The following is a 10080-nucleotide window of genomic DNA, read 5'->3' as shown; positions in this document are numbered from 1 at the left end:
TTTACAAACTATCTTTGTAGGGAATCCTAGAGATCGGGTCTAGCAGGCTAGAGGAGCCGGGCTAGTCATGTAAATTTTATATAGATAGTGTCTAGATAGAGATTTAATTTTTGTTTAATTTTATGGGATGCAGTTATGTGGAAATGGATATATTCATGTATAAAGATAGTTAGAACTCTGGTAATGTAATTTGAGGATTCTAGATTTTATTTTCACTGCGTATATGTGTTTTATATTTGATGAACAAGGTATCAGGTACACAGACGTCACTAAAGTAGCACTCCGGGCCCACATGGGAGGGGGGGTCGGAGTCGTTACGAAATGGTATCAGAGCCAACACCCAACCAGAAATGTGATGAGATTCACATCGCCTGGGTTTGGAAATGTAGGTTCGTAATGAGGACGTTGCATTCTATAAGTGGAGGAGAATGGGATACCCATGGATGAAGGGTTTAAAGAATTAGATGTTACTACCCATATCAACAAGGTGCACCTTTCTTTTCGGGAGCCTTTCCCATAAGGACTCCATGGTTAAGCATGCTTGACTTGGAGTAATCTTGGGATGGGTGACCTTCTGGGATGTTTTCTCAGGAAGTGTGTGAGTAAGGACAAAACAAACTAAAAAAAAAAAGGATACGTGTTAGTTTGTGGGGCCAGTCATTAGTCCGATAAGACCCCCAACTCCTTGGTGGTCTAGTCCAGGTGGAGGAGGAGAGATGTAGAGATCCATTGCAGACTTAGGATGGGGCGTTACAGAATGGTATCAGAGCCTAGGTTTGTTAGGTTCTGCAGAATTTGAGGATTGATAATTACCAGAGTATAGGTTGAGATAAGATGGGGATAAGAGTGGTTAGGTTAAGATGTGTTTTAGTTTGGAAGCTTGGAGGCATAAATCTATTGACGAACTTCTGTGATTTTCTGAATCAGTCGCGAGTTTCAGAAAACCATGGTAAATCCATTGATGGTTTCGTTTCTAGGTTGAGGGACCGGGACTCAGAAAATTTAGGTTGGAATGTTAGGATGAGTGGGTATGTGTGTGAAGTTAATATTGGAATGGAGATTTTTACCTTAATGATTTTGTGATAGAATTGGAATGTGAATTCTTAAATTTGAACCAGTATATTATATCAATTCCATTATTCCATATTTGTATTAATTATGTTAAAGATGAAAATTCTAAGTTAGGTTATATCCTATTTACATACTGTCAGATAATGTCATTGTATTATTTGATTCTGGTGTAACCCACTCTCGGGGATTTGTAAAACTATATTGGTTAGGGGTTCAACTGTTAGAGATAGAGTTAGGAATGGGCACACCGACAGGGTTAGTGTTAATATGTAGTAGGGTGATCAGGGATTATCTAGTTGAGATTCAGGGGAGAGTGTTTCCTGCTAGCTTGATAGTCCTTGATATGCATGGTTTTGATATTATTCCGGGCACGGACAAGCTAGCATTCAGCTACGCGAGCATTGACTGACGAAGAAGGAGGTGGTATTTAGACCTCCTGGGGAGCAGGAGTTTGTATTTGTTGGGCCGTGTGTACATTCGACACCACGAATCCCTTCGGCTATCCAGGCAAAGAGGTTACTTTTGTGGGGATGCAAGGGTTACCTTGCAGTGGTGAAGGAAGCACCGAAGGAGGAACTAAAGTTCGAAAATATCCTAGTGATAAGGGGGTTCTCTGATGTTTTTCCAGGGGATTTACCAGGGTTGCCTCTTGATCGTGAGGTGGAAGTTGCAATTGATCTGATCCCAAGGATAGCACCAATCTTTAAAGCCCCATATAGAATGACTCCAGCTGAATTAAAGGAGTTAAAGGAGCAACTACAAGAGCTTCTAAATAGGGGGTTTATCAGACCGAGTGTATCACCTTGGGGTGCACCAGTGTTGTTTGTGAAGAAAAAGGATGGGTCGATGAAGATGTGCATTGACTACCGAGAGATTAATAAGGTAATGGTGAAGAATAAGTATCCATTATCCCGAATTGATGACCTGTTTGATCAGCTTCAGGGTACGCAGATTTTCTCTAAAATTGATTTGTGATATGGAGATATCATCAGGTGAAGGTTAAATTAGATGATGTATCAAAGACAGCTTTTCAAACTCGGTACGGCCATTACGAGTTTTTTGTTATGCCGTTCAGGTTGACGAATGCTCCAGCAGTATTAATGGATTTGATGAACAAGGTATTTCATGAGTACTTATTATTGTGTTCATAGATGATATTTTGGTCTATTCTAAGAGCTTTATGAAGTGCATCTGAGACTAGTACATCAGGTGCTCAGGGAAAAGAAGTTATTTGCTAAACTTAAGAAATGTGAATTCTAGCTAGAGCAGGTTGCATTTTTGGGTCATGTGGTATCCAAGGAAGGGGTTTCAGTGGATCCGAGCAAAGTGGAGGTTGTAGTTGACTGGGCAAGGCCGAAGAACGTGTAGGAAGTCAGAAGTTTGCCAGATACTACCGTCGATTTGTTGAGGGGTTCTCCAGATTATCAGGGTCTTTAAACAAGGAAGAATGTGAAGTTTGACTGGACTGACGAATGTGAGCAGAGCTTCCAGGAAATGAAGCAGCGTCTAGTCACTGCCCTAGTGTTGGCCCTTCCATCAGGTGAGGTTGGATTTGTAATTTACCGTGATGCATCACAAAAGGGACTTGGTTGTGTTCTAATGCAGCAGGGGAAAGTCATTACGTATGCGTCTCGCCAGTTGAAAGAATACGAAAAAAACTATCCTACCCATGACTTGGAGCTGGCAGCAGTTGTGTTTGAGTTGAAAATCTGGTGACACTACCTTTATGGTCTAAGGTGTGAGATTTTTACTGACCATAAGAGTCTCAAGTACTTCTTCACCCATAAAGAGTTGAATATGAGGCAGCTTAGATGACTAGAGTTGATAAAGGATTATGACTGCACCATTAGTTATCACTCAGGAAAGGCAAACGTGGTAGCCAATGCATTGAGCCGAAAATTTGGGAGTAAGTTAACCTCAGCAGTTATGGCTTCTCACCATATAGTGATGGACTTGGAGAGGTTGGGTGTAGAATTGGTAGAAGGGAATCATCAGGCATTCATTTCTAGTCTGATGGTTCTAACAACTTCACGGGGGAGAATCAGAATAGCTCAGTTGAAAGATGTAGAGTTGATGGAGATAGAGAAGATACAGGATGAGCAGCACACAGAATTTAATGTTTCTTAGGACGGAGTTCTCAGATATCACACTCGATTGTGTGTGCCAGACGACACAGAGATAAAGAGGATGATTCTAGGGGAAGCTCACCATTCTCTTTATACTGTTCACCCAGGTAGCACAAAGATATATAGAGACTTGTGTGAAACATTCTGGTGGAGTAACATGAAGAGGGAAATTGCTAAATTTGTGGGTCAGTGCTTGAAATGTTAGCAGGTGAAGGCAGAACACCAAAGGGCAGCGGGACCATTGGACACTCGATGGACTTTGTATCGGGATTGCCTTCAGCGTTGCATGGGCAGAATGCCATATGGGTAGTCGTAGACAGATTGACAAAGACTGTCCATTTCATTCTGGTTAGAACTAGTTATTCCATGGATAAGCTGACAGAACTCTATGTTCAGGAGATAGTAAGAATACATGGTGTGCATGTGTCCATCATTTCAGATCGAGATCCACGGTTCACTTCCTGTTTCTAGAAGAGTTTGTAGGGAGCATTGGGTTCTCAACTCACTTTCAGTACTGCATTTCATCCTCATATGGATGGACAGTTCGAATGAATCATTCAGATTCTCGAGGATATGCTACGAGCATGTGTGTTAGATTTTGGGGGCAGTTGGATCCAATATCTGTCGTTGGTTGAGTTTGCATGTAATAACGATCACCGGGCCAGCATTGGAATGGCACCATATGAGGCTTTGTATGGTCGTCGATGCCGATCACTGTTGTATTGGGATGAAGTAGGCGAGCGGTAGATTTTGGGACCAGAACTTCTTTAGCAATCCTCTACAAAGGTCGAACTTATCAGGGAAAGGATCAAGGCAGCCCAGAGTCGGCAGAAGAGTTATGCAGATACTCGCCGATGGGAGCTAGAATTCAAAGTAGGTGATGTGATATTCTTGAGGATTGCTCCGATGAAGGGGGTGATGAGGTATGGAAAGAAGGGCAAGCTGAGCCCTAGATACGTTGGGCCGTTTGAGATTCTTAAAAGGATTGGTTCGGTGGCGTACATAATAGCATTACCCCCAGTGTTGTCTAGGATACACGATGTGTTCCCCGTGTCCATGTTGAGGAGGTACATTCTAGACCCCTCGCATGTGATCAGTTATGAATCGTTGGAGATCGGGGATACTCTGGCATATGAGGAGGTATCGGTTCAAATTTTGGATTAGAAAATACAGAAGCTGCGTACTAAGAATATATCGTTAGTGAAGGTGCTGTGGAGAAATCATGCAGTTGAGGAGGCTTCTTGAGAGTTAGAAACGGAAATACGCCAAAAGTACCCCGCAACTATTCAGTGAGGGCTAGTACCGGACGGGTAAGGGTATGTTTGCATATAGAGGGATTAGAGTAGGTTGTGTAATTAGTTGTCTGTAGTTTTAATTATGGATAGACTTTGGGAAAATTTGTTATGATTATTGTAATTCCCAAAGGCGGTATTATAATCACGGTATTCCTTCGCCATAAGTGAGGGTAGTTAATAAACTTGGGACAGGGCCACTATGTGTGTGGCTATCGACTCTTCTGTATACAGGGATCGTAAATTAAGGAGATAATTAGTAATAGTTAACAAATTTCGAGGACAAAATTTTTGTAAGGAGGGAAGAATGTAGTTATCCTAAAAAAAATAAAAATATTAAATTAAAATTGATATTAATTTTTTTAAAATAATAATAATAATAAATTAATTAATTAAATATTTAATAATAAAATAATATAATATAATATAATAGTAATATATTATAAATTATAATATAATATATTATAAATTATAAATAATATATTATAAATTATAATATAGATATATATAATAAGTTTAAGTTATCACTAAAGGTATCAATCCTTCAGGAAAATATATTTATTTCTTCTTCTGTTTTTTTCTTTTCTTCTTCTTCTTTCTTTCTCTACATTCTATGCGCAGAGGTCTCAACCTCCCTCTTTGTCTCCTCTCTCCCACTCTCCTTCATCACGTCTCCGTTATTTGGTTGATTAAAATCTGAAATAATCGTTGGACTCTGATTGCCGCCTCGACATTTCTACTGGAGCTGGATCTATTGTGGAAGCGGTGTAGGCATATCTCCTGAGGCAAGGCCAAATATCACAACTTACCTCAACTATGAGCCCATTAACGAACGAAAATTTCCAGGAGACTCATGGGAAGATTCTTCTACAATCTAGTCGGGAAGTGAGTTTTTGAATATGAGCTCTGGGGTACTAATCCTAAATTGGGGGGTAAGTTTGATAATTTAGGCTTTTTATTAGGCTATTAGGGTATTTAAAAATAAGGAAAATTTTAGGAAAAGTTACTCTAGGAATTATGACGAATAATATGGTGAAATTTGAATTTTAAGGTTTAGGGGTTTTTGAACACCTGGGGCGTAGGCCGGGGTGTTATTGGGCTTTTTCAGGAATCAGGTAAGGGGATTAAGTTAATTCAGTAATTTTATGAAATTTGAATCAATTAAATTGTTATGTTATATAAATATATTTATTTATTTATTTATTCATTTGGGAATTTAAAGGCTATTTTGGGAAACCAACCATAAAAATTGATTTTACAAATTTAGGATATATGGTATGGTATTTTTGAACAAAATGAACGGTGGAAAGGCTTCTTTGTTTATATGGATTTGTTAAAATATGGGAAATCATGTGGCAGATGATTTAATTTGTATTGGATATTGTATATTTGGATTTGGGATTTTGAAATACTGAATTGTCTGTGAAATACATAATTGTTTGAGAAATACTGGAAATGCTTGTGAAAATACTAGAACTGTTTATGAAATGTAGGAGTTTGAACTAACGGCCAATGGCTGGGTGTTATTTGATTGGCTAAGGGCCGGATTATTATTTAACTGTCAGGGATCGAGTTTTAATTGGTGGCTATATGCCAGAGTGTATTTTGTGGCCGGGGGCGAGGTGTTTGGAATAACAGGAAATATATATGAATTAATATTTTAAATGGTGATTTCTATTATCTAAATTGCATGATATGTTTTAGGAACCTTGGGGACAAGTGTTATTTTGAGCATGGTTGCCGTTACTAGTTAGTACCATGTGCACCCACATTGTCTAATAGAAGTGTAGGGGGTCCAATTCGACTGCCTGTGTGAGGTTGAAGTAAGGGCGTCAGACCTGCAGCTTACTGTGGATGCTTGTAGATGTGTTTGACAGAGGATGTTATTTTTTGACTTTGTTTGGACTGATCACCTAGGCTTAGTCCAGCATTTGGGCCGCACAACTCGTGCCATGGGGATGTAAATGGCATGTTTGTCACAGGGAGTGTCTTATATGCATATCTGTTAATTTATGTGAATATGGTTAATTAATAAGATAACTTCGATGGCTTACTGAGAAAGGTGAGTGCCCTGATAGCAGTAATGGTACTAGAGTAGAGGGAAACTACTTGTATGGGCGGGTAATCTTCCCTATCCTAAGCTAATTGTGTGTGTGTGTGTAAAATAAGAATTTTTCTATAAATGTGTTTATCTACTTAGTGAACTGATTATTTTCTGTACACTAAATGCATGCTGGCCACACACTGACATTAACTTAGTCTTTCCCTTACTGAGTTATGCCTCACCCCTACTTTACAAACTGTCTTTCAGGGAATCCTTGAGATCTGGTCTAGCAGGTTAGAGGAGCCGGGCTAGTGGTGTAAATTTTATGTAGGTAGTGTGTAGATAGATATTTTATTTTTGTTTAGTTTTATGGGATGTAGTTATATGGAAATGGATATAATCGTGTATAAAGATAGTTAGAACTCTTATAATGTAATTTGAGGGAATTTTATATTTTATTTTCGTTGCGTATATGTGTTTTATATTTGATGAACAAGGTATCAGGTACACAAACATCACTAAAGTAGCACTTCGGGCCCACCTGGCGGGTCAGGGTCGCTACACATCGGTGACCAACCAGTACAAACAGATGATATTCATACCCTCTTATATAGAGCGGACACTCTCGTTTAGCTCAGACATGGCGTTTGCCCACGGTAATTAGCCAAGACGTGGCAAATTTCACAAAACCTGGAACAATTTTGGAACTCATGTTCCTATACCCCTTAGCTTATGGTAATTAGCCATCATAGCTATTTTACAAACCTGGAACATTTTACATATAATAATTCATTCCACACTTATTTGGTATACAACAAATCATATCGTTTTCATTTCAAGAATACAGTTTAATACAAATACAGGTACGGTCATCTCAATACCACAGTTTTATACAAACATACAATTTTCCAATAGAAATAAGGATGATACTTGAAACCCCTAAATTTTCCCAAAAACAGTAACCCAAAAATCCTGCATTTTCACCTGATAGATTTTTCCAAATAAGTAGCCAAAACATACATACAATCGTAAACTACAAGTTTACGAATTCTGATTTAAAAAATAAATGATATAAACCTAATCCCCTTACTTGACCTGAAAACCAAAAAACCCGAACTTCTACGGCTCCAAAAATATTGAACCGAGTTCCCAAAAACCTAAACATCAAGAACTATACTTCACTATAATTCGTACTAACTACATATATACCGGAAAAATGAAAATGAAATCGGACCCTTACCTCGATTTGGATCAAAAACCCGAAATCTAAAAAACGAAGAAGATTTGATTCGGCATGTATAATCCCTATGAAGATCGTTGATTTCCGAAAAAGAACAAACGACCCCACCCCAAATCATAGTTAGAGAGAGGAGAGAGATGATTTTGGTTTTATTCTCAAACTAAGCAAGCCGAACAGATATTTATAAACAATGGTTGACCCGGCAGACTCATCAACCAAGACGAAATCCTCGTCAATGGGCTGCAGAAGGAAGTTCGTCGACGCCAAGGTAGGGAATCGTCGATGAGCTTGAGATTTCATGATTTTCCCAAAATCCCTAGATATTTCCTCATCGACAAAACCACTAAAACTCGTCACGAGAGCTATGCAGGATACGTATCGAGGATGAGACAAGAAGCCACGTCGATGAGACCCAACTGATTTTTACCTTTTTAAATTTCCTTTTTTTTATTCTTATTTATTTAATACATCTATCTCGAGTTGGGTTCTTACTAAATCCCCTCCTTACAAAAATTCTGTCCTCGAAATTTGTAATCTCTCATTTACCAATTCAACAACATAGTCAAATGCATACCCGATTCTAGAAAGAGCCAGGGGGCCACCTACAGAGCAGCCCCATCCAAATAACATACATACCCCGTTCCTTATGGTGGAGGGAATACTCTGTTGGTGAATATATACATTTACCATCTCGGGAGCTCACCAAATATTACAAAAAACACTCCCAGAGAATAACCATACACCATAGATTACTATGATAACCGAATATTACATACATACCATACCGATTCCCTGCCTACCAAAGCTACTACTCAGAACAATGTGGATATTTTCAGTGTATTTCCATCTCTAACTCCCAAGAAGCTTCCTCAAACCACGTGATTCCACCATATTACCTTCACTAATGGTATTTCCTTTGTACGCACTTCTGAAATTCTTTCTGGTCATTATACTGAACAGGGTACGCTCTTCTCATATGCCCCAAAGCATCCACCAATCTCTAAAGTTCGTAACTTAAGAATTACATGCGACAGATCTGACATGTACCTTCTCAACATGGATAAGTGGAAACACAACCTGGATCCTGAGAGCGCTTGACGGGGGTTAACCTGAATCAAATAAGAGACAATAACTTTAAGGAAAGATTGCTAACCATACCTATCACCACGTTGCATGGTTGCCTCAGCATCACTCCAGGCGTCAAAGTAAAAACTCTAGCTGGAGCATATACCTCTACTGGCCCCCACGTGGCACCTGATAGTCTCCTCGGTCGACCTAGGAGCAGGAGCAAAGAAGCCACAGCTTAGCAGTGTAGGAATCTCGCATCAGATGCATCTACTTCTACTCCATAGCGTAGTAGATTAACTCTCCTACTCGACACTCTTCCCCAGTGTCTATCTCATAAGTGTGATAGACCAAAGAGGATTTCATTGTACTCTGCACCTCACGAACTTCCAGTTACTACGTCGATCTCTACCAACTTTCATCTAGACCGCCAACTGAACATTGTCTAGGACCTACGGATAGCCTAACGATGCAGATCTTCTATTATTTATGATCATCTGCATCAATAGGGCTCACCCACTTTGCCAAGGATTGCTCTATCAAGCCGAACTCAAGCAAAATCCTGGATCTTTAGTTACCTACGACCTACTTGGAATATACCTCTTATCCTGTCTTTCAAATCTCGTCTACGCCTTTTCCCTCATCAGGAACAATATACAAAGTGAAATGATGATGTAGCTCTAATCAATCGCGCACCGATACTACTGGACCCGCTAATTGTCCTGTTCAAACACTCAGGAACTCTTCCACTTGTAGCCCTACCACATGATGGTGATTGGGATCCAAAATAAAGTACTACAAGAACAACGCATAAACTGGTCCCACGTCATCACTATTAGCGACGTCCTCTACTGCTTTAGAAGTCTCATAGCAATCTACCACCTCTTAGCCTCCCCTGTTACCTTTATAGTGGCCACTTTCTATCTTTGTACCCCTATATACCAATCAGAAATTCTCAATCTACTGACATCAAATTTTCGGCGGGTGTTAGGCTTACTCCCCCTGAAACAAACTAGCTGGTTCATCTCATAAACGGCCGTTATGTTTCACCCATTAGTTTGCAGATGGACCATCCTTGGCTCCCTAGGAATCCTAGCGATCTCAGCCATAAACTGAGACCGCTACGTAAGACTGCATCACAATGGTACGCCGACAGTCCTCAAGGGTCGTGCTCCATTACTACCATCGCATGGCACTACCTATCCTAGAATCTCTTGAACATCCATAAAATGCTTTAGAACC

Source organism: Malania oleifera, chromosome 8 (assembly GCF_029873635.1).
Source record: "Malania oleifera isolate guangnan ecotype guangnan chromosome 8, ASM2987363v1, whole genome shotgun sequence".
Taxonomy (NCBI): Eukaryota; Viridiplantae; Streptophyta; class Magnoliopsida; order Santalales; family Ximeniaceae; genus Malania; species Malania oleifera.
This window is presented reverse-complemented; position numbering follows the sequence as displayed.